This window comes from Capsicum annuum, chromosome 9 (assembly GCF_002878395.1).
Source record: "Capsicum annuum cultivar UCD-10X-F1 chromosome 9, UCD10Xv1.1, whole genome shotgun sequence".
NCBI lineage: Eukaryota > Viridiplantae > Streptophyta > Magnoliopsida > Solanales > Solanaceae > Capsicum > Capsicum annuum.
In genome coordinates, this window is record NC_061119.1 from 38,497,729 (window position 1) to 38,524,961 (window position 27,233).

Sequence of the window (27,233 nt, forward strand, 5' to 3'; positions counted from 1 at the left end):
ATGTCTAAGGGATGTGTCTATCATCTTGTTCGAGTTAAGGACTCTAGTTCCGAAACTCCCAATCTTGAGTCAGTTTTAGTTGAGAGTGAATATTCAGATGTCTTTCCCAAAAATCTTCTCGGAGTTTCTCTTGAGAGGGAAATAGACTTCGGCATTGACCTTCTTCCTCATATCTATTCTGCCATGCAGAATGGCATCAGCAGAACTCAGCGAATGTGATATTTTCAAAATAACTTTTAGAACTTGGTAAGGTCAATTTGAATTCTTAGTTATGTCCTTTGGTCTTACCAATGCCCCAACATCTTTTATGGAATCAATAAACCGTGTGTTCAACCAGTACTTAGACATGTTCGTCATAGTCTTCATAGATAACATTCTTGTCAACTCCCTTAAGGAGCGTGATCATGCAAACCATATCAGAAAAGTATTGCAGACCCTAAAAACCCATCAATTATCATGATATCTATTCATGTACTACATGTAAAATCTATGATCATCGCTCATATTTGTGAACGTTAGTAAGAATCATGTACACTCACAGTTCCTAGTATAAGGAGTTCTTGTTCACTCTGTGTTATGAATCATGTCTCATGAGTACAGAGACTTCAGACTCAAGTAATGCAGCTCATGATTCATGCACTCATGTCACGCTTTACAGTACGCTCAGCCCACATAACTCTTAGTCTACTTCGAATGATCAGCCAAACTTAGATTATGTCACGTATACCCTCAGTTTAGATCCCTTGGTGAAATCTATAGTTTTGATGCTCTATCTCTCCGGCCTCAGTTACAACATCAGTTCACTAAAAAATATTCAGTGAAGGACTCAGATAGTCCTACGGAACCATGGCTTTCAGCTATCAGTTACTTAGCCATCAGAATTCAGTATCAGTCTAAACCTTAGTTATCAGTATTCAGTTAAAAGAACCCAATATTTAGTTCCAGTATAAGTCCAGTTGTAGTCCTAGTTACAGTGTCAGCTCCAGTTCAGTAATCAGATCAGAAACTCAGTCCAGATCTAGGTTTTCTTGACTATAGCATACAATTATTAGCTATTCAGTTACTAGTATTTTAGTACCTCAGTTTACAGAATATTTTTGAATCATGTTATACGCTTGGTCTTGCATCCTTAAGATAATACAGTTATCACTTATTCATGCTCAGTTATATCATATTACCTAGTCAATCAATAGTTTCAGTACAGTCATTTAAACTAAGTACAGTTCAATCTTACATGCCCAGTATTTAGCTATCAGCCATGCAGTTAATTAGATAAGGTAGTATGTTTGTGCATTCATGCTCAACACCCATGTGAATATTTTTCATAGTCACAAGTGATGTGCTGCACTAAGGTAGAGTGAATAGTGGAAAAAGTATTCAAGGGATATGTCTAAGCTTGAAAACTTTAGATGTTGTGCATAAGGCTTAGTCACTCTATTTTAGATAATGTTTCATAGGCACTGCCTCCTAATACAAGAATCCCAGCCATATGGTGATCCTCTATTCATATGTCCTGCTCAGACCAGGCCAAGATTTCTTTTCTCCCTATAGTCACTAGAAAATTATAGAAAGAGTGTCATAGAAATACTCTATCCGAGTATAAGTTTTCAGGATGAGTTAGTCCGTAGATCCATCGATTATTATATCAATCAGATGAACAAAGTTGTATAGTGTGGCTTCCTATTTTTCCATCTAGTCACACTATTCAAAGTCTCATGAATGTAACTATTCAAAGATGGATCAACCAGGTAGTTGCGTGTCTAGCTTAATTCATGTATCATGCCTTAGTTTCAGAATCCAGATATTCAGTCATGATTCAATTATTAGTTTCCTTATGCATTACCTCAGTTTCCTTATAGCTGAGGAAAAAAAATCAGCCCAGCATTCTTCAAGGGGCATAGTTTCCTAAGGGGGAGACACACTATAATCCCCCAAACTTTTATGACATAGACACACCACTCTTTTTTCATGTAATGAACCCATTTTAGAGTAGTGGGTACCCACAGGTTGACTATCTATCTCCAATATCAGCCGTAAGCCATGTACTCAATGGATCAGTTCAGTTCACGGTAGTTAGTCCATTTCACACATTACAGACTTAATCATGTTCTCATTTTCCATTTCATGTGAGTTCAGTAAAGGATCTCGAGTTGAGATCAAAATTTTGTATTTTGAAAATCTCTCCCATTAAGGAAGTAAAGAGAATCGCCAAGAAGGGAAAACTCAATCCCCGGTATGTCGGCCCCTTCAAAATTCTCTGTCGCTTAGGCAAAGTAGCATATGATCTTGAATTGCCTATAGATCTTGCTTCAGGTCATCCATTCTTTTATTACCCATTGCTAAAGAAGCGCATAGGTGATCCAGCAGTTGTAGTTCCTATTGAGGGCGTAGATATTCAAAACAGTCTCTTATATGAGAAAATTCTAGTTGAAATTCTTGACTATCAGATTCATTAATTGAGGAACAAAGAAGTCCCTCTAGTTGAAGTTCTTTAGCGGAATCAGTCCATTGAGGGAGCTACTTAGGAAGCAGAAGCAGATATGCGAACCAAGTATCCTCACCTCTTCTACTAAACCATACCTAGACCAAGGTAATAGCTTTTTTTAAGTTCATTCAGCTTATGGTTCAAATTTCAGTTACAAACCATGCTCAGTTTTTATTTCAAACTTGGTGTCTTTACCCTTACAAGTTCAGTCGCATGTTCATGAGTTAGTTTAGTTATGTATTCATGTATCAGATATGCGTGATCAGCATACCAGTACTCTCAGTCATGCATTCATGTATCAGCTCAATTATAAAACCATACATCAGATATGCATGATCAGCATGAATCTCAGCTTAGTCAGTCCTATTCGAGGACGAATGTTCCCAAAGAGAAGAAACTGTAATACCCCGAGAACCCCAACCGATAGTATAACCATTATTCAAGCTCATGAGAAATAAATTATAGTGGTTTGGTATTTTTATGATCAATTTAGATGTATATTAAGGCCACAAATATGTCCTAGCTATTAGACGAATCAAACCTTTACCGATTAAATTCAGGGGAAGAATATTATCATATTAAGCTTTAAATGATCATATCTCCCGTTCTATAAAGAATTTTTGATATCATGACTTATCAAATGATAGATAATTGAATTATCTTTACAACTATATCAATTTCACCAAAATCTAGTAGCGAAGTAAAAGGTTATGGCCGTTTTACTGAGAGCTATCCAAATTGCCTAGGAGCGACGGGCAAGCTGATGAATCATCAAGTCAGCAATGAACCGTCGCTCTGGCCATCACAACTGAGATATTAAGGCCATTTTCTATCCCAAAACTGATGGTTGGAGTGACGGTCAGTCACCAGAGTGACGGTCCATCACCCAGATTGTTAACTTTGTCCGAAACAACGCTGAAATGACGTTTTAAAGGGCTTTTGGGGTCTTTTTTCTCACTTTTTAACCCCCAATTACATCAAATCAAAGCACGTAACTCCTCATTCATTCGTAACATAAAAATTAGGATTTCTTTCAAGATCAAAACCCAAGAACAATATTCAAACCCTTCTCCAAGAAAACTCAAGAATCAAAACATCATCATTCAAGAACCTTCAAGAAAAGTTAACCTCCTTCAAGATTCAAGCTTTTAAAGTATGTCAAGTGTTGATTCATGGGTCCCTTTTATCCATGAAGCTCAAGAAACCTTATTTTAAATAAAAACTTTGGATTCCATGGTATGAATTGAATTATCTCCATGTTTATGTTGTTGTTTGATTTTCAAGCTGAAGTCTTTAACGACTATCATGAAAATATGTTAGTATGTGGTTGAAATTCTTGTATTAGAAGTGAAAAATGTTGTCATGACGTCTTATTTTAATATTTATACCTAAGCCTAAAGATATGCATGCAGGGTGTTTGATAAAATGCCTAAAAGAATAGGAATTATGCCTTATGACTCATTTGTGACCAAAACTGATGAATCCATGTTTCTCCCTTATGTTCGATATGACTTCTATGTTATTGTTATGCATTGAGATTGTTTTATGGATTGTTTATTATAGTTGTGAGTCCAGGAAGTGTCCTGCCTTGTCAGTTTCATGCTAATGAGTCCTGGAGGGTACTTGTACCCGGTTATTTAGCTATGTGCCTAGAGCCATGTTAGTTTTCAAGATACTCTCAGTCAAGCTATGCTCAGTAGAATTTAGTCAGACTCATGACTCGAGAAAACTCAAAAATTACTGTAATCTCAGAAATCTCAGTAACTCAGTAATCTCAGTAGTATTTCGTCAGTCAGTGGAACTCACTGAACCCAGTCTAGTTCAGTTCAGTTAACCATGTTTCAGTGTCTATTCAGATGGTAGTAGGAATTAGCACCGAGTGAAACCAGTGATGAGGATACATATTTCCAATTGAGGGTGTGATCCTTAGAAATAATCCTTGCATTCCAGAACTATGTAGCCAACATAGGTTGAAACATCAACACTGATAGATGAGGGTTGATGAGGTGGATTCACACTATCAGATGAGGGTACCACCATTCTCTTTTAGGGACACTGTCAGATGAGGGTCACCCATGGCTTGTCCTTACCAGTATTGATACCTTTCCAATTGGGGTTACAGATTGGACCCCAACTCAGTTATAATAAATTATTTGGGGTACATCGATTAGATGACTACTTCCCATAGTTACAGTCTTAGTCTCAGTCTCAATAATAGAACTCAGATAGTTCTACAAAATTCAGAACTGTCATATACAGACACCCAATTCAATACGAAACTCAGCTAGTTCCATCAGAAATTGGACTGTCAGACATAGTCATTCAGATAATAGTATATCAGATATACAAAACTTATGTTATCCGTATTCAGATTTAGTAAAACTTATGCTATCAGTATTTAGGTTTAGTGATTTCATGATCTTAGTTACAATTCACGTATTAATGGATATATTTTCATGTTCATGTTATTCAGTCAGTTAGTATTGTTCATGAATAAAAAACTCTTCCATTCATCCTACCTCACTTACATACCAGTACATACAATCGTACTAACACTTTTGCACTATGGTGTTTTATACTATAGGTTCAGAAACGTAAGTTCTAGAGTATCCTTAGTAGATCAGCTGTTCAGTAGATAGACGAGTAGTGAGTCCTCATTATTTGATGCTCTTATTATTTGACTATTTTATTCTTTTAGTACTTAGTTTATTTCAGCAGTTGGAGTTAGTTGGGGACATGTCCTATCAACTCCTTATTCAAATAGTTTAGAGGCTTTCAGACAAGCATGTTTAGACAGTTATTTCAATTGTTTTTGTATTGATATACCATATCTCAAGATGTTATGTTTTATTAGTTTTTTGAAACTTATGGCCTTTCATCCTTTTATTCCACATTTATACAGTATGTTATACAGTGCTCAGTTACAGATATCAGTCATGGGTTAGCCTGTGTTCCTTCAGGGTTATCAACACCATGTGGCCTTTCGGGTACCAGATTTGAGGTGTTACAAACTTGGTATCAGAGCCTAAGGTTCAACAATGTCCTAGGGAGTCTGAAAAGCTGCATCAAGTAGAGTCTTAAGCATGGGTGTGTTGTGTACCATACTTATAGGCAGGAGGCTATGATATGTTTTAGGAACATTTTCCCCTCTTTCAATATTCATGTCGTACGAGTGAGCATGATCTCAAGTTAAACTCTCAGTCTAATCCATTTCTCCCTCTCGTTATAGAATATGCCTTCTAAAAGGACTAACAAAAGAAGAACCGTGATTCAGTCGGCACCACCGCCCGTTCAGGAAGATTCCCTGGTTGAGCATGTCCTTTATGGTGAATTTAGAGCCAACTCCCTTACTTTATCTTACTCAGTAGAAGCTCAAAGCAATCAGCAAACAATTTTCCCACCCAGGCATATAATGCATGCCTAGCAGATTGAGGTGGGAAAGCATCGAAAGAAAGAGAGAAAATAAGAGAGCGAGAATAGGTATTTTCAACTGCACTCAGCCTAAATTAGAGGGTGGTAACCATTATCAGTGCTCCAATCCCTAAATTTAGAGATAGGGCACCAAGCCCTAAATCTCAGGGCAGTGTTAGCAGTGCCCAAACCAATCCTCTTTATCAGAATTGCCCAAACCAATCTTCTAGCAGAGCGCTTCTCAGTCTCTACCTCAGTGTGTAAATCTATCATAGTCCAACAAGTATACAAAAACTATCCGGTGATGGTATCTTAGAAGGTCACTTCAGTAGACTTAGTTGCATTAGAGATGACTAATTTTGATGTCATTCTCAGCATGGAGTGGCTTCATTCCTTTCATGCCATAGTCGAATGCAGAAATAGAGTTATCCAGTTTTAGTTCTGAATGGACCTGTCCTTGAGTGGAAGGGTAGTATTTCAGGATTCAGAGGCCAGCTTATTTCCTACCTACGGGCTAGGAAAATGATATCTAAGGGATGTGTCTATCATCTTGTTCGAGTTTAGGACTCTAGTTCTGAAACTCCCAGTATTAAGTCAGTTTCAGTTGAGAGTGAATATTTAGATGTCTTTCCCAAAAATCTTCTCAGAGTTTCTCTTGAGAGGGAAATAGACTTCGTCATTGACCTTCTTCCATATACTTAGACCATAACTATTCTGCCATGCAGAATAGCATTAGAAGATCTCAGCGAATGTAATATTCAAAAAATATCTTTCAGAACTCGGTATGGTCATTTCAAATTCTTTGTCATGTCCTTTGGTCTTACCAATGCCCCAACATCTTTCATGGACTCGATGAACTATGTGGTTAACTAGTACTTGGACATATTTGTCATAGTCTTCATAGATGACATTCTTGTCTAGTCTCGCAGTGAGCGTAATCATGCAAACCATCTCAGAAAAGTGTTACAGACCCTCAAAACCCATCAGTTATCATGATATCTATTCATGTCCTATATGTCAACTCTATAATCATCGCTCATATTCACGCACATTAGTGAGAATCATGTACGCTCACAGTTCGAAGTATAAGGAGTTCCAGTTTACTTCGTGTTACAAATCATATCCCATGAGTACAGAGACTTCAAACTCAAGAAACGCAGCTCATGACTCATGCACTCATGTCATGCTTTACAGTATGCTCAGCTCACATAACTCATGCTCTAATTCGAATGATCATCCAAACTCAGATTATGTCATGTATACCCTCAATTTAGATCCCTTGGTGAAATCTATGGTGTTTATGCTTTATCCCTCAGGCCTCACTTACAGTGTTAGTTTAGTAATCAATATTCAGTAAAGAACTCAGATAGTCCTACAGAACCATGGCTTTCATCTATTAGTTACTTAGCCATCAGAATTCAGTATCAGTCTAAACCTCAGTTATCGGTATTCGGCTATAATAACCTAGTATAAGTCCAGTTGCAATCTTAGTTACAGTGTCAGCTCCAGTTTAGTAATCAGATCATAAACTCAGTTCAGATCTAGGTTTGCTTGACCGGAGCATACAGTTATTAGCTATTCAGTTATTAGTATTTCAGTACCTCAGTTTACAAAATGTTTCCGAATCATGTTATACGCTTGGTCTTGCATCCTTAAGATAATACATTTTTCACTTATTAATGCTCAGCTATCTCATGTTACCCAGTCAATCATTATCACCTAGGCGTAATGCTTTATAGTTTCAGTCCAGTTATACAGACTAAGTACAGCTCAGTCTTACATGCCTAGTATTCAGCTATCAGCTATGCAGTTAATCAAATAAATTAGTATGTTTATACATTCGTGCTCAGCGTCCATGTGAATATTTTCAATAGTCTCAAATGATGTGTTATACTAAGGTAGAGAGTATAGTGAAAGAAGTATTCAAGGGATATGTCTACGCTTAAAAATTTTAGATGTAGTGCATAAGGCTTAGTCACTCTATTTTAGATGATATTTCATAGGCATTACCTCCTAGTACAAAAATCCCAACTATGTGGTGATCCCCTATTCAGATGTCCTGCTCAGACCATGCCAATATTTCCTTTCTCCCTACAGTCACTAGAACACTATAGAAAGAGTGTCATAGAAATACTCCAGTTGAGTATAAGTTTTTAGTATGAGTTAGCCCACAGAGCCATCAATTCAGTTTAGCAATCAAACGAACAAGTTTGTATGGTGTGGCTTCCCATTTCTCTATCTAGTCGCACTATCCGAAGTCTCATAAATGTAACTATTCAATGATGGATCAACCATGTAGTTGCGTGTCCAGCTCAGTTCATGTATCATGCCTTAGTTTCAGAATCTAGATATTCAGTCGCGATTCAATTCGTAGTTGTCTTGTGCATCACCTCAGTTACCTCAAATCTTAGAAAAAAAATCAGCCCAGCATTCTTCAAGGGACATAGTGTCCCAAGGGTGAGATAAACTATAATCTCTCAAATTTTTATGACATAAACATTCCACTCTCTCTTCACGTAACAAACCCATTTTAGAGTAGTGGGTACCTATAGGTTGACCCTCTATCTCCAATCTTATTCGTAAGCCATGTATTCAATGGCTCAGTTTAGTTCACGATAGTCAGTCCATGTCACACGTTACATACTTAGTCATGTTCACATATTCCTGTTTATGCGTGTTTAGTAAGGGATCTCGCGTTGAGAACAAAATTTTGTATTTTGAAAATCTCTCCCATGAAGGGAGTGAAAAGATTGGACAAGAAGGGAAAACTCAGTCCTCGGTATGTCGGTCCCTTCAAAATTCTCAGTTGCTTAGGCAAAGTAGCATATGAGCTCGAATTGCCTTCAGATCTAGCTTCAATTCATCCAATATTTCATATCCCCTTGCTAAAGAAGCGCATAGGTGATCCAGTAGTTGTATTCTTTGTTGAGGGTGTAGATATTTAGAACAATTTCTTGCATGAGAAAATTCCAGTTGAAATTTGTAACACCTCAATTTTCTGAAACAAAATGCTACACGGTGCTCATGACCCCAAAGGACCACAAGCTAACCCATGAATGATATCTATACCTGTATACTGCATAATATATCATAAAATATGGAAACATTAACATGAAAGTCCATAAGGTTCAAACTGAATAAACGTCTAATAACAAAATGTCTGAAAAAGGTCTAACAATACCAAATAAGTCATAAATACTAAAAATACTGAGATCTGAATATCTAATCTGACATCTAGTCTGAATGCCTCTAACTGAACTGAATAAGGAGTTGAAGGAACATGTCTCCAACTAACTACATCTAGCAACTGAATAGTAAATGTAGCAATAATCATATCATCCTCGAATGAGAAGGACTCACTGCAAACTCTGAACACTAAAATGCTACTGCTGATCTAGAGCTTGTGCCTCTGAACCTATGGTGTGACATAAGAAAAGCACCATAGCGTAAATACGTTAGTATGTCTGAATGTAATGAGTATACGAGTGAGGTAGGCTAAATTCAAAGGGTTATATGCAGAACAATGCTAACTAATATGAATGTGAGAATACATACATGCATATATAACTGTAACTGAACTCGTGGAGATACTGACTACTGATTTTGAATACTGACAACATAAGTGTACTAATACTGAGATACTGAATAGATGAATGACTATTCTAACAGTTTGAATTATGAAGAACTACTCTGGTTGACTGTGTCTGACAGTCCTAAAGTTAAATACTGATCTAATGAATTCTCATAACTGATATGACTGATACATGAGTTCAAAAAACTGATATAACTGATATAACTGTGATGATTGTCCTAATCGATGTAACTGATACTAAGCGACTGCATCTGACAGTCTAAGCTTTGATGGAACTATCTGAGTTTTATTTTATATGGAGTAACTGAATTTGAGATCACTCCTATCTAGCGGGTGATCTTTAAATCTGATAATTATGATACTGTTTAACTATAGTTGAGATTAGTCCTATCTAATGGGTGATCTTGAAGTCTATTTATAATGATAAGGATTGATAGTCTCTAATAGTACTGAATCTGTACTACTGAACTGAGTTGACTGTATCTGACAGTCCTAAATCTATAACTAAAACTGTGGATGTATTCATCTAACTGACATGCCCTAAGCTAAGCTGACTGCGGTCCAATCTCTGCCCTGACTGGAAGGGTGTCAATACCGTGCCACTGGTAAGGATAATATGTGAGTAACCCTCATATAACAGGTAACTCTATTAAGAATGGTGGGAACCCTCATATAACAGGTTAAACAACCTCATCTACCCTCATATAATAGGCTACGATATCCCAACCTATGCTGGCTACATAGTTTGAGAACTTAGGGATTGCTTCTAAGGATCTCAGTCCTAATCTAGCGGGTGAGTCCCTATCCCTAGGATCACTCGGTGCTGAATCCTACTCCCATTTGAAAGACAGTGAACTAAATAAATGAGCTAAACTAAATAACTGAACTAAAATGATTAGCTGAACTGATACTAATTAACTAGATTGATACTAGTGGTATTGTTTAGCGGAGCTAAACTAAGTTTACTGGATTCTGATGACTGATGAAAAGTACTGAGTTCTGAGGACTGGTTGAGAGTACTGAAGTTACTGAGATTGACTTAGAATACTAAGGTTACAGATATTACTGAGTACTGAGATCATTGAGATTACTGAACTACTGAGATTACTGAGGTTACTGAGCACTGAGATTACTGAAAATACTGAACTACTAAGATTACTGAGTTTTCCTGAGTCACATGACTGACTGAATTCTACTGAATCATGGCTTGATTTTGTATATCGTGAAATATGACATAGCTCTAGGCACACAGCTATAGTTTTCGGGTACGAATACCTCCAGGACTCGATGGAATAAAACTGACTCACACATGACACGTCTTGATCACAAGATCGGAGTCCACAATTGACAATATCATAAGTAAGGGATATTATACTTCATATATTTATTCAACATCTCAAACATGGTAGGGGAAAACATGGATATATTTCATGTACATAATTCATATTTCCATTATCATACATGCTTCATACCACAACAATAACAACACATAAATAGCATAGAAATCCATACTGAAGTGTATAGCTAACATGGACTTGTCTTTTAGATATCATGGAATCATGTAAATATGAATTTCTAGCATCCTAGGCATTTTATCAAACACCTTGCATGCATTCTTTAAGACATAGGTGGATTTCATACTTGCATCATATCAAACCACCCAAAGTTCATGTTTTTCAACTAACAACTACATATATTCCATGGAAACACCTTTAGATATCATCTTGAAAACTTAAACAACAATCATCAACAAGTACATGCTCATATCACCACAAAAAGTTTACAAAATAACATTTGAAAGCATGATTTTTGAGCTCTATAAACGAATTAAATCCATAGATGAACACTATGCATACCTTAGAAAGGAAACCTTGATGATTTGCTGGATAGTTCTTGGATTGGGAAACTTAATTCTTGATTACCTTGGAAAAAGGCTTGAATCTTGCTTTTGAGAGATAAGTTTGATAGAAACCCTAATCTTATGGTTGAGAGCGTAAGAGAGGGTTTTTGAGATGATTAACTAAATAAAAATGGGAAAAATTACTCCTCTTTAGGGTTATAACTCGTAGAAAGTGAAGGGAAAAGACCAAAATACCCTTATGAAATAAATTCCCAATTGCTGAAAATCATAGCTGACGATATTTGTGAAAAGGCATTAATGTGGTAAGCTACCATGAATGTCGTCACACAGAAGCTATTTTCTGCCTAAGGCTTACGACCTTCGTGGTAAGGTGTCACAAATGTGGTAAGCTACCACGAATGTCGTCACTTAGGAGCTGGTTTCTGCCTAAGACTGACGACCTTCGTGGTAGGGCATCACAAATGTGGTAAGCTACCATGCATTTCATCACTTAGGAGTTGGTTTCTGCCTAAGGCTGCTGACCTTTGTGGTAGGGCATCACAAATGTGGTAAGCTACCACGAATATCGTCACACAGTTTCCAGCCTGACATGCTGGAGTAAAATAGGAATAACTCTTTGCTCCGATATCGGATTTAGGCAAAATTAGAATAGTTGGAAATATAATTCACTTATATATATGTTGATAGGTCATGATCTCAAAAATTCCAATTATAATGATATATATGCTCGTTTGAAGTTGACTATACCAATATCCTTCTCAAGAATTCAATCAGTAAGGAATGTTTTGATTCGTCTGACAGCTGGGAGTTATTTGAAGCCTTAATATACATCTAACTTAATCATAAAACTATAAAATAACTATGATGTACTATGCATGATCTTGGCACATGGCTCTAATATTAGTTTGGATTTTTTGGGGTATTACAAAATTCTTAACTATCAGATTCGTAGACTGAGGAACAAAGCAATCCCTCTAGTTAAAGTTCTTTGGCGGAATCAATTCGTTCAAGGAGCTACTTTGGAAGAATAATAAGATATGAAGACCAAGTATACTCACCTATTCTCCGCTAATTTAGACCCATCCTAAGGTAATATCTTTCTTTAAGTTCATTCAGCTTATGGTTCAAATTTTAGTTACAAACTATGCTCAGTTTTTGTTTCAAACTTGGTGTCTTTACCCTTACAGGTTCATTCGCATGTCCATGAGTCAGTTTATTCATGTATCCACGCAATAAATATGTGTGATCAACTTATCAGTACTCTCAGTCATGCATTCATGTATCAGCTCAGTCATAAAACTATGCATCAGATATACCTGATCAACATGAATCTCTGCTTAGTCAGTCCCATTCGAGGACGAATGTTCCAAAGGGAAGATATTGTAATACCCCAAGAATTCCAACCGATAGTAAAACCATGCTTTAAACTCATGAGAAATAAATTATAGTGGTTTGGTAGATTTATAATCAAGTTAGATGTATTTTAAGTCCTCGAATACTTCCTAGCTATTAGACGAATCAAAATATCCCTTATCGATTGAATTCTTGTAAGAATAGTGTCATAGTCAACTTTAAACAATCATATATTCTGTTATACAAAGAAGATTTGAGATCATGACCTACCAACATATATATAATTGAATTATCTTTCCAACGATACCAATTTTGATAAAATCTGGTATTGGAGTAAAAGGTTATGGTTGTTTTACTAAGAGTTGTCCAAACTACCCAAGAGCGACGGGCAAGCGGACGGACAGTCAAGTCAGTGACAGACCATCGCTCTGGCCATCACAACTGAGTCAGTAAGGCCATTTTCTGACCCAAAACTAATGGTTCGAGTGACGGTCAGTCACCAGAGTGACGGTCAGTCACCCAGACCGTCAACTTCGTCTAAAACAGCATTGACATGTTTTAAAGGGCTTTTTGAGTCCTTTTCCACACCTTTTAACCCCTAATTAAATCAAATCAAAGCACGCAACTCCTCATTCATCCATAACATCAAAATTAGAGTTTTTTTAAAGATCAAAACCCAAGAATAAGATTCAAATCCTTTTCCAAGAAAACTCAAGAATCAAAACGTCATCATTCAAGAACCTTCAAGAAAAGTTAACATCCTTCAAGATTCAAGATTTTGAAGTATTTCAAGTGTTGATTCATGGGTCCTTTTTACCCATGTAGCTCAAGAAACCCTATTTGAAATATAAACTTTGGATTCCATGGTATGAATTGAATTATATCCATGTTTATGTTGTTGTTTGATTTCCAAGTTAAAGTCTTCAATGACTATCATGAAAATATGTTAGTATGTGGTTGAAATTCTTGCATTGGAAGTGTAAAATGTTGTCATGATGTATTATTTCAATATTTATGCCTAAGCCTAAAGATATGCATGCAAGGTGTTTGATAAAATGCCTAAGAGAATAGGAATTATGCCTTATGACTCATTTGACACCAAAATTGATGAATCCATGTTTCTCTGTTGTGTTTGATATGACTTCCATGTTACTGTTATGCATTGAAATTGTATTATAAATTGTTGATTATGGTTGTGAGTCCAGGAAGTATCATGTCTTGTCAGTTCATGCTATCGAGTCCTGGGGGTACTTGTACCCAATAATTTAGCTGTATGCCTAGAGCCAGTGTCAGTTTTCAAGATACTCTCAGTCAAGCCATGCTCAGTAGAATTCAATCAGACTCATGACTCAGAAAAACTCTGAAATTGTAATAATCTCAGTAATCTCAGTAGTATTCTATCAGTCAACCGAACTCACTAAACCCAGTCCCATTCAGTTTAGTTAACCATGTTTTAGTGTCTATTCAGATGGGAGTAGGAATTTGCACCGAGTGAACCCAAGAATGAGGGCACACACTGTCAGTTAAGGGTGTGATCCTTAGAAGCAATCCTTGAATTCCTAAACTATGTAGCCAGCATAGGTTGAGACATCAACACTGACAGATGAGGATTGATGAAATGGATTAACACTGTCAGATAAGGGTCCCACCATTCTCTTTTGGGGACACTATCAGATGAGGGTCACCTACAGCTTGTCCTTACCAGTGGTGTGGTATTGACTCCCTTCCAATTGGGGGTATAGATTGGACCCCAACTCAGCTATAATAACCTATTTGGGATATGTCGGTTAGATGACTACTCCCACAGCTACAGTCTCAGTCTCAATAATAGAACTCAGATAGTTCTACAAAATTCAGAACTGTCATATACAGACACCCAGTTCAGTACGAAACTCAGCTAGTTCCATCAGAAATTGGACTGTCTGACATAGTTATTCAAATAATAGTATATCAGATATACAAAACTTATGTTATCAGTATTCAGATTCAGTGATGTCATGATCTCAGCCACAGTTCACGTATTCATGCATGTATTCTCACGTTTATGTTATTCAGTCAGTTAGTACTGTTCATGCATATAAACCCCTTGTATTTAGCCTACCTCACTTGCATACCAGTACATTCAATAGTATTGACACATTTATGCTATGGTTTTTTATACCATAGGTTCAGAAGCACGAGTTCCAGAGAATCCTTAGTAGATCAACCGTTCAGCAGACAGACTAGCAGTGAGTCCTTATCATTAGAGGATGTTATTATTTGACTATTTCATTATTTTAGTACTTAGTTTATTTTAGTAATTGGAGTTAGTTGGGGACATATCCCATCAACTTCTTATTCAGAAAGTTTAAAGGATTTCAGACTAGCATGTTCAGACAGTTATTTCAGTTGTTTTTATATTGATATACCATATCTCTAGATGTTATGTTTTATCAGATTTTTGAACCTTATGGCCTTTCAGCCATTTATTCCTCATTTATATAGTATGTTATGCAGTGCTCAGTTATAGATATCAGTCATGGATTAGTTTGTGGTCCTTTGGGGTCATGAGAATTGTATGACATTTCGGGTACCAGATTCGGAGCGTTACATATTTAAAATGGTACAAATATAAGTTTAACTCGTCTTTCTAGTGAGTTATACTTTTTTATTTTAACGGCGTCTTGCTGACTGTGTTATATTTACCCAAAAATGTGTAACTCACCCTTTTAGTGAGTTATCCTTTTTGTTTGCACATAACTCACAAAAAAAATTGAGTTATATACGTAACTCACTTTTTTTAGGCCTATCAAATAGGCTAGGTTGACCCGGCCTAGCCCAATTATCCCACCCCATTAAGCGGATCCAGCTCAATTTGACCCAACCCAATGAGCTCCCGGGCTACTATGCTATCGGTCCCGGGCTGGGCCAATTTTTTTGGGGTCCGATTGACCCAACCCGAAATGAACCCGAACCAGGCCCACCGGTTGCCCAACCCAATTTTGTTTTATTTTTATTTTTTAAGAAAAAATCCAAAAAATGATCGTTGGGACAAGTGGACCATTGGGCCCAACAGATTTATAGCCGTTTGGAGGATCCAACGGCTATATGGCCCAATTTAAAATAATAATAATAATTTTTTTTTAAATTTAAAAAATTTCCTATAAATACCCTACACTTTCAAATCATTTTCCACACAATTCTCATTCTCTCAATTCTCATTTTCTCTCAAATATTCTAATTATCTCCTACAGTTCTCAATTTATATTTTAATTTTGCAATTACAAATACAAATGGAAGTTTTCTAAAGCCGCAACTTTCAGATACTTTCAAAATTTGGTATTGTCGTTTTATCTCTTACTTTTAATTCTTAATTAGTGTATTAATTGTTGAATATTTATTTTTATTATTTTTTGTGTATTTTGAATATTTTTAATTTGATTTATACTATGAATAAATTAAGAAACCTCGATAAAATTATCAAAAAATTTTGTCCTGAGAGTGGTAGTGGTAGTAAAAGACGAATTGGTGGTGGTAGAGGTAGTTCAAGCAGTAGATATACCTGTGTGCCTCAGGTACCGCTTAGTCAACCTTTTGATGAAGAAGTAGGTGTAGGTGCTCACGATATGGATTATGCAGAAGCTCACAAAAATTATGGTATAGAAGAAAAAAATGAAGTAGATGCGGTTAATTAAGATGAAGATGATAAAAATATTGGTGAGACACCCACAGTAGAAAATGCTAATTTTAGATCTGAATCGGTTAATCTTTCTCCCCGTACTCCCGTTATCCCTAAAACTCGTAGAAAAACTAGTATTGCATGAGAATTTTTTACACCTATAGAAGGACAAAGTAAGGTGCAATGCAATATTTGTCAACAAGTATATGAGCATAAAAGATGAGACAATCACGGGGTATGGGTTCGTTACTGAGACATATAAGAGAGAATCACTCTAGAGAGTTATTTATTACAAAAGGTGGTAAGGTTGTTGGTGGGCCAACACAAACTAGAATGAACCCAACAACCGGTCAGTTAATTAAGAATTGTAATAAATTGAGGGACCGAAAAGAAATTACAAAAATGGTAGCTGTGAGTTGTTTGTCTTTCACTTTTCCTTCTTTGGATGCTTTATTCATTATATTCAAACAATTTATAATACTATGTTTAATGGTATTCCTAGAAGTACTTGTTGGGTCGATATTTTTAGACTTCATTTACAATATGTTTATTATTTATCTACATTGTTAAAAAATATTCAATGTAGAATAACTATAACTTCCGATCTTGGTCGTGATGTTAATAGAAATGATTATTTAACCATTACTTATCACTGGATAGATAGTAATTTTGTTATGCAAAATTGTATTCTAGCTTTTTTGTATGATGAAGATCGTAGACATACTGGAGAATTTATTTCTGAATCTATTAGTAAAGTTGCAGAATTTTATGGCATTGAAAGAAAAGTTTTATGTATTATTTTTGATAATACTTCTAACAACAAGACTGTTATTGAAAAGTTAAAATATGAATTCTCTTTGCTGCTACCTGAAATACTTCATGTTAAGTCTGCTTGTCATATATATAATTTAATTGTAAGAGATGGTATTGAATTTTTTGAGCTTTATATTGAAAAGACCCGGCTTGCTATTGGTTTTATTCAAGAAAATAATCAGAAAAAAAAAAGTGAGAGAATTTAAAGTTCAATGTGAACAAAATGGACTTAGACCGATATTTATGCCTGAAGAATGTGATACTAGATGAAATGGTACGTATGATTATTTAAAAATTTGTCTTTCTTATAAAGTTCCTATTACAATGACTTTTAATTAATTTTGTGGTTCATTTGCTGATTCGGCTGAATGTATGCTACATGATTCTGATTGGGCTGCAATTAATGATCTTGTTAAGTTTTTGAAAAAAAATCATATAGCTACGATTGAATTTTTTATTAGTTATTATCCTACTGTTTGTAATATTTTCGTACATATAGCCGATATTTCTTCTTTGCTCAATGAATATAAGAATAAGAAGGTTACAAAGAAGCTGTTAGTGCTATGTTTGCTAAATTTAAAAAATATTTTTTTTTTGATTTCCACTATTTACTTGGTTGGTGCTATACTAAATCCATGTATGAAATATAATACTATGTGCCACTTTAGTTCTCTTATTTATCCTAACTTAGAGAGAAATGCTGAACCTGAATTTGAAGATAAAGAACAACTAGATTTGTTTACGACTATGAGTGATGCGAACATTTACATAGGAAAATTATATAACCATTATGCCGATTTATTTGATGTAGTTGTACTGAAAAATATCACTCGAACTGTCGCTCCCCATGCTCGCGAGGAGCCATCATCTTCTAAAAGGTCGGTACATAGTGGTTTTCCTGATTACTTTTATGACTTAAATGTTTGGAATAGCGTTGCGGCGGGAACTTACACAACAACTTCTCGGGAAGAGCTTAAGTATTATCTTCGAACGCCGATAGAGGATCGTAGATGACGGATCAACGCGTTGGATTGGTGGAAAAATAAAGAAATAAAATATCCTGTGCTTTCAAGATTAGCAAGAGATATATTGAATGTTCCAATGTCAACCGTAACATCGGAGAGCACTTTCAGTCAGGGATGACAACAGCTTAGAGACAACCGACACTCATTGGGGAGCAATGCTATGAATGTTCTAGTTTTCCTTAGAGATTGGATTAGAGCGGAACAAAGAAATCAAGGAATGGAGGTGGATCCAAAAGACGAATAGAATCTTGAAGTGTTTAGAATGTAATTTGATAAAAGTGTTTATCTTTTGTAATTTAATACTTAAGTATGCTACTTTATGTATTTTTTCCAATTTAGAACAGGTATTTTTGCAATATATTCCTATATGATCTTTTTATTTATAATCCAATTATTGGTTCTAAGTAATATTGTATATAAATTTATTATGTGCATGTCTAAGATTGTACATATCAATTATGATATAAGTTGATTATTGCGCAATTAAATAAACTAATGTGCAGCAATATAACCTGAAAAATTATAATTAAATTTGCATATAAGAAATAAAAAAAATCTCATGATAATTCTGTATAAAATTTTCTTCACTAACTTTCAAAAAGCATTGATAGAATTATGGTTGTTGGTACAGCTTCAGCTGCAATGTCAATGCTCTCCAAAGGAAAGCAAAAAAATTGATGTGATGATACTCAATGTCCATTCTGCGGACATGCTTTAGTTCAACTCTTAGCTCAAGTTGTGGCCTTAAATATAGTTTCATTAGGTAAGTACTTATTTTGTTCTTCCACTTATGACATCCAATGTAAGCAAAATGAATTATTCTAATCAACACATTATAAAATTTTTAAAAAAAAAGTAGCTATCAAATTCACTATTAATTTGTAATTAAGTATGTAAATAAATCATTTTTTTATAATCAATCATTCAGTTGGATTAGCAATGATTTTTGTTGTTTGACAACATAAATTATAAATAGCTAATTTTTATTTTTATATGATAAATGGTTGTTTGTAATATTATTGTTATAGTGAATAGTCAAATTAACTATCAACATAATGTATAGTGTAATTAAATTCTAATTGATAGCTTCCTGGAATAATTATGCAGTTGTATGTGATGAACACAATGAATTAGTAGCAAAGAAGGCTTTGGACGAGGGATCTTATCTTTTGCTTTAAAAAGTCTTTTGATAAGGAAATTATGAAATATCTATGTACAGTGTAATTAAATTCTAATTGATAGCTTCCTGGAATAATTATGCAGTTGTATGTGATGAACACAATGAATTAGTAGCAAAGAAGGCTTTGGACGAGGGATCTTATCTTTTGCTTTAAAAAGTCTTTTGATTAGGAAATTATGAAATATCTGTGGCAATTTGTAGTAAGAGAAAAAATACAAAGAGAGAAAGCAAGAGAAAAATCACAAAAAAATAAAAAACAGATGAACAAGGTTGTTAAGAGAAAGGACTACACAAAATGGATTAAGGCTCTTCATGCCAAATTCATGGAAGTTGTATAACAACTTGGTGAAGGAAGTAAGTTTACTTTGCTATTTATTAAATTTTTTGACAATTCGCTTTAATGGAATGATATGAACAATGAAAATTTATACTTATAGTTAATGTTGACTTATTTGGAATGAAGGCATAATGATTATTGCATCGAAATGTTCTACGACTTGATCTAAGAATATTATAATTACTAAACTAAACTTACATTCTTAGGTAGGATGTTATCGCAGGGATATTCTTGAGTTGATGAATATACCTGGTCTTACAAGAATGCAAGTTGCTAGCCATCTCCAGGTACATATTTAAGAGAAAGTAAGCAGTAAATTTTTGTATCAATTATGTGTGTATAGTACAGAGAAAATTATTTGTGTAAAAATAATAATTTTTTGAGTTATTTTTTCATATGTGGTAATTAGAAAATGTTTTTCTTGATATCTTTTTTAATTAAACACTTATGTGACAGGAATTTTTCTGCAATATCTTAATTTAAAATTTATATCAAAACAAAAAGTTAAATTTATTTTAATTTTGTCACTAAATTTTTTGGCATTATTATTATCAAATAACTCTTTGAATAAAGAGAATTAGCTATATTTTCTTACATGTTTATTAATTATTCATTCATAAATTTATTATTTTTTCGTGCAATAGAATGATATTATTATCAATCTTTAATTCATATAGTTTCAAAAGATTTTCATTATTCACCAATTACCAAACATCAAAAATATTTTTTATTATAAATGACTTTGATCGATTCAAACACATCTATATAACAATTAGTGCAGATGATAAATATATTTATGGTATGATTTTTTTTACAAAAAATTCTTATAACACCTCTCAGAAATGTCATTACAATAATTGGAGATCTCCAGAAGAAAGAAAATTTATTTTTCACCCATCAGGCCAAGGATCCTCAAGTGGTTTTTGTGAGCCAAGAAGTAGCTTTCGAAAATTTGGGACAATGCCTCGTCATAAAATAAATGTACCAAATATGCAATGTAACCTAGATAAGATCCAAAGAAGCCCAGAATCTTCACTTCCAAATCTTAATATCAATGATATTTTTGCTTGAGGACAAAGTTCAATTCATCAACAGCTTTACAACCCGCAATTTCAGATTCAACCCCCTACCTCAGCGTATCAAATCAATTTGATAACCCATTTTTATCAATCCAAAATACTGTTAGTGGTGCACTACACTAATATGGACCATTATTTGGGATGTTGGATTCACAACAACAACAAGGCACAATTATTAGAAACACTAATTATAGATCTGACCACGTGATAAACATTAGGGATCATTATACTCAAAGTGATTATAGCATGAATCTCAATGTGGCCCAAGGATCAGCATATTCAGGTAATGGAATAATATCTTGTAGAAATATTAGAAAAACGATAATTAATGCCTATAACTTGAATATCAATATGGATAATGTGACAACATATTCAAGTAGTGTAATTATGACTGATACTCATGTTGGAAATGTGGCTATTAATAAATTAGGAGCAGAGAATCCAAATTTTCAACAATATATTGGTGAATCAAACACATCCAATATGAACTATCCCTTCCAGAATCACAAACCTCCGAGTGCTAACCTACCTAATAAACAAGATAGTGTGATTGATCAAGTTTACTATGATGATCACATTAGTACTTCTATCTAATTTGGTATTATATTTATTATGTGTTTTATTATTATTATTATTATTGTTGTTGTTGTTATCGTCGTCGTCGTCGTCGTTGTTGTTGTTATTGTTATTATTATTAGCTAAAACTAGTATAAATTATAAGTCATGCTTTTTGTATTATAATTCATATAAACACAGGATTAAATTTTAATTTTTCAATGTTTGGTTGGTAATATAATCTTCAAATCCATGTTCTGAATCAAATAAGTCCTTTGCAAAAGGGATATGACTTATATTTCAAGAAAATATTTTTTGTCATGCCCATAATCTTCTTTAAATTTTACCTTAAACCTACATATGCAGGTTCCAGCGACATCGAATACCCATTTCCAAGAATAGCAAACTATTCTGACAACTCCTCAATATGGTGATCTAGTGCTATCAATTCTATAGTGACGATTCTCGAAATCGTTCTTTGTTGTGACAAATTTATTTTCTCAAGTGAAAATTACATTTTTCATGTATTTTAAGACTATTTTATTTGGTATGACTTGATGTATTGCTTAATTTTTATTTTTCATTTTTAAATTAATGGTTGGTATGAAATTATTGACTTTCATTAATTTATTGACTTGCAATTGTTATTTTTATTAGTATCGAATCCATTTATTCCTCATTACATAATCTTTTGGTTAACTGATTGTATATTATATATAGGATCTATTATTGTAATACCCCACAAGCTCCTAGATAAGCTTTCAACTATTTATTTATGATTAAAGACCCCAAAATGATTATGTCAAGCCATAATTAAGTGTCAAGACCATTCACCTTGAGTGTGAAGTATTTTCAATGCAATTATGGTCATAGAAAGCACTTAGAGCAAAGTTGAGTTGAAAATATTTTTATTGATTGACTTTTAAAATTGGATTCTACAAGGGTTAACTTTAAATTAGTGTAACTCCTAGAATATAACAATTCAGGCGGCCTAAAATATATCAAATGAAAGTTCTTTGAGTCTTCCAACGCATCCAATTTCATCATAATTATTCTCATTTTACTGGAAAGTGTCTGTCTGTCAGAAGGTGACGACCAAGCTGACGAGCCGTCAACTAGGTGACGAACAATCAACTCAAGTCGCCAGCCTTAACCAGTAAATGGTAAAACTTATCTTGATCGTGATGACTAGGGTGACGAGATGTCACCAAATGATGAGCCATCAACCCAAGTCGTCAACTGAAGAATTTCTGTGATTTTTTATTTTCTTAGGGGTAATTTGGTCTTTTCCTCTTCTCAAACTACTCTTCCATGAATTAAAACCTCTAATAAATGCTATTTGCCCATTCAAAGTCAGTTTTCAAAGCTCATTCTTCTCTCCACTCTCAAGAAGAAAAAAGTAGGGTTTTTCTCAAAAGTTCAACTCCCAAGGCTCCAATTCAAGCTTCCTTCAAGATATCCACTAAATTTAGGTATGTGGGGTTTGAACAAGTATATTATTTAGTCCTTGTGCGAAAAAGTTTGACTTTTAATTGATTTTGAAGAAACTGATTTACTAGGGTTTATACCCACTTTCCTTATGCTTTGAAATTTTGATACTTCCTTATGAATTGAACATGATTTTGTATATGATTTCACGTTTACTTATGTTTTTATCTCTGAAAGTGATCTTAAGCATTGAGTTTATATTTGATATGAAGTTCTTATGAGATGACGAATGATTTCAAGTTTAAGCATAAGTTACAATGTTTATAAGAATTTCAAGCCTATAAGTTCAACATACAAGTTTTACTACATGATTAAAGTTTAGTTTTGATCTTATGATCTCAGATAAGACATAAAATTCATAAGTCTTCTTATCAATATGATTTAAGTAAGATAAACATAGTTGGTTTCAGTTTATAAACTCATATGTTATTTAAACATGGATTTCATAAGTATGAGCATATAAGTATATATTTTGGGAGTAGCATTTAGCATCAAAAGAGGAATGTGTGTTTAGTATATCCTATTCTCCAGAAATTACGTGCCACCGTAGGTTTAGGGGCCTTGCCAGAGAGTGTCTGTAACACACTACATTTTTTTTCGGGCTAGAATTTATACCGTTGTTTCCATGTATACAGACCTGTACCCAATGAGTCTATGTCTGTATATGTATGATTATCAATTCTATAGTGTGGGAATATCTTTGAATATGAATTGAGGTCATAAAAATCTCCTAACTCAAACACGAGTTGAGGACTTTTCTATCGATAGAGATTTAATAGATGCTCCAACTGGGTCAACTTTTACTGAGTATATCTCCTAGAATATAATGATTCAGGTGTCCCACTATATATCAAATGAAATGTCTTTGACTCTACTTATCAACGCAATAGGTTTCACCTTAATTCTATATCGGAGTAGAAAGTTATGGTCATTTTACTTTAGAGTGTCCGTCTGTCAACAAAGTGATGACTTGAGGTGATAAGCCATCAACTAAATGATGAGCAATTAACCTCAATGCCAGCCTTAACCAGAATGTGATCAAATCCAGCTATAAGGTGATGAATTTGGGTGATAAGCCATCAACAAAGTGACAAGCTATCAACTTTGTCATCAACCTTAACTAGAAAAGAGCAAAACCCATCTAGAATTAACGACTAGGGTGACGGGACGTCACCAAGTTGACAGCTTGTCAACCTAGTCGTCAGTTGAGAAAATTCCAATATTTTTTATTGGTTTATTTAGGGGTATTTCGGTCTTTTTCTCACATCAAAACCTACTTCCCATGACTTAAATCATCAAATAAGCATTATTAGCCATTACTAATTAGTTTTAAACGCTATTAATTCTCTCCATTCTCAAGAATATCGAGATTAGGGTTTTCTCTTCAAGTCTTCTCTCAAGCCTCAAAATTCAAGTTTCTTCTCAAGAATTCAAGCATCCAAGGTCCCAATTCCAAGCTTCGTCGTTTAAGATTCAAATAATTAATGTATATAGGGTATTCATCAATGGGTTCCTTTCACCCATTGAGCCCAAAAACCCTTTCTTTAATTAAATTATGAATTATACTCTAATTTATGATCAAGTTCAATGTAAATCATGAAATTTCTCTATGTTCCCTCATTGTTTTACCTTCAAGTTATGCTAATAGTTTTACTCCATGAAAATTATGATCCTACATGCTTAAAGATCCAAAACCCTATGTCATTTTCAGTTAACATCATGTTAAAATTCTCAAATTATACTTTAAATTATATAAACATGACATTTTCCTAAGGTTAACTCATTCCCATGTTTATAATCATGAAATTTATCAGACTATTGAAATATCTCATATTTTCGGTCTTTGAATTATGACCTTATGTCACAGTTTTAAGTGTTGTTATCGAATTCTGCAATTATTCAATGTTGGTGGGTTATGAACACCTGATACCTACATATTTACTTACGTTTCAAACTTTTCAAGTAATAAGTCAGTCAATCTTACTTTCTCAGAAACTACGTTCCACCATAGGTTTAGGGCCCTCGCTGGAGAGTGTTTTCCCTTGCCCAATATGGGCTCAATTTAGTGATCACTCTATTTGAGGTTCTAATTCATTGTCAAGGATAGAACAGCCCTCCTCAACGTGGGTCAGATATTGGACTCCATGATAGCTCACATGGTTTATGTTAGTTATATGATAGCTCCTACAGTTTCAGTTAGTATTCTGCTTATCTCATTTCAGGTTTGCTTGACCAAGTAGATAGATTTCAATATTTATTCAATTAGTTTACAGATTATTTTAGTCATTCAGATAATAGTTATTTAGTTATTTAGATCATTTTAGTACATGCTTTACTTTGTCTTGCATTCTCAATTTTACATGTTCATGTTTTTATGCTCAGTATCCATACATGATTCTTAGTACGGTTTTAAAGTCTATTCAATTTTACATGATATCTACATACTATATTTATGTTTTACCACTTCCCAGCTTATAGAATTGCTTTTAGCCCATGATTTATAAATCTCACCATGAATTACAGTTTTCACGTATAGTCATGTTTTAAATATATGTTTCATCAAATAACTTATGTTCTCAGTTCTAAAGCATGTTTTAAATATTTCTATGATTTAGTGCATGTCTTCATATACATAGTACATTCCAATTTACTAACCAAATATATGAGTTTGTGGCTATATTCTTTCATAATGTAGGTACCAGACGTAGTCCCCATACCAGGGTTAGATAGTTCTCAGCATTCATCCAACAGGTGATGAGTTCCCTTATTTCAGGAACTCTAGTCCGTTACAGTTAATGTGTTGTATTTTAATTATTCATATGTATTGATTAGCGGTAGTTGGAGGCGTGTCCTAGCTATCTATAGTCTATATAGTAGAGGTTTCATAGATGGCCAGTTAGAGTCACTCATGTAATACAAGTTCTTTCTTCATTTTTATCATGTTGTAAACTTTACCAGTATTTCATTAATTTTGACTTTATCATGATCATATTTCTGCTCAGTAAATTTAGTTTTTTTATAAAATTTAAATCAGCTACTTAAGTTGTATGTCAGTTCATGGGTTATCTTGGGATCCTTATGGTTCTAAGCACCATGTTACGACTAGGGGTAGTCTCCGTTTGTGACAATGTCCTTTTTTTTCCCAATATGGGCTAAGTTTAGTGATCACTGTAAGTTAAGGTTCTATTCTGATGGAAATGGTAGGACAACTCTCCTCAACATAGGTAAGACATTGGACTCCATGATAGCTCACATGGTTTATGTCCTTTATAAAAATCTCTCACCAAGAAAACAAAAACAAAGATTTTAGAATCCAAGTGTTGTGACTCAAAGGCCTTATTCATGTGTTGGTTTATGATTTTTGCTCATATTATTACAGCTTTTAGTTTTATTCATAATCAGGGTAAGTCCATCTATACTTACCATATATGTTTTAGAAATGGTATATTACAGTATTTACTTATTGCATTCACCCCCACATACTCAGTACGTTCTAAGAAGTACTAACCATATATATGTATATATGCTATGTTGTTCAAAATGTAGGTTCTGGTATTCATCCCCAGCAGCACGATTAACCGCGGGCACCATTTTCAATATTCAAATAATTGGTGAATCCTCATAGTTTGAGCGCTAAGTTTATGATAATTCTAGATGTTTAATGTAGTTATTTCAGTTATTTAGCTTTCAATTTAGGTTAGCTAGGGTCTGTTCCAGTGGCTCTTCAGTCATTAGATTAGAGGCTTGTCAAGACAATTCAAATTATCTCTCTTTCAGTTTCCACAAATTTGAAGGTTATTAAGTTACAGAGTTTTTAGTTGAGATTATTCTTCTATTTGAATTCTGCTTTAAGTTTTCTTCTGTTTCCTCTCATGTTTTAAGTATATATTAATGAGGGTTCAGTGCTAAGTAAATATTATGGGTTAGCTTGGGCTATCGTAGTCTTAAGCACCGTGTGATGTCTAGGGGTACCTTTGGGGCGTTACAAACTTTGCATCAGAGCCTAAGGTTTAAAGATCCCTAGGAAATCTGACAAGCCACGTTACGTAGAGTCATGATCATGGGTGTGAAGCGCACCCCACTTATGAGCAAGAGATTGCGAGATGTACTAGAAACCATCCCTTCTTTCATAATCTCTATCATGCTTTGATGTTATGTCTATCTGCTCTAATTCATTCTTTCATGTGATAGAGAATGCCTCCTCACAGAGCTTACACATGTAGAAATAAGAATCAACCAGCCCACCACCACCTATAGACCCTCTAAATAAAAATGTCTCACATGTTGAGTTTTGGGTTGCGTTCCAAGTGTTTTCTCAAGTTATGAATGCAAATATTCAGGGAACCCAGTCAACAGTAGTCCCACTTTAGCAAAATGGTAAATTAAGTGTAGCCAC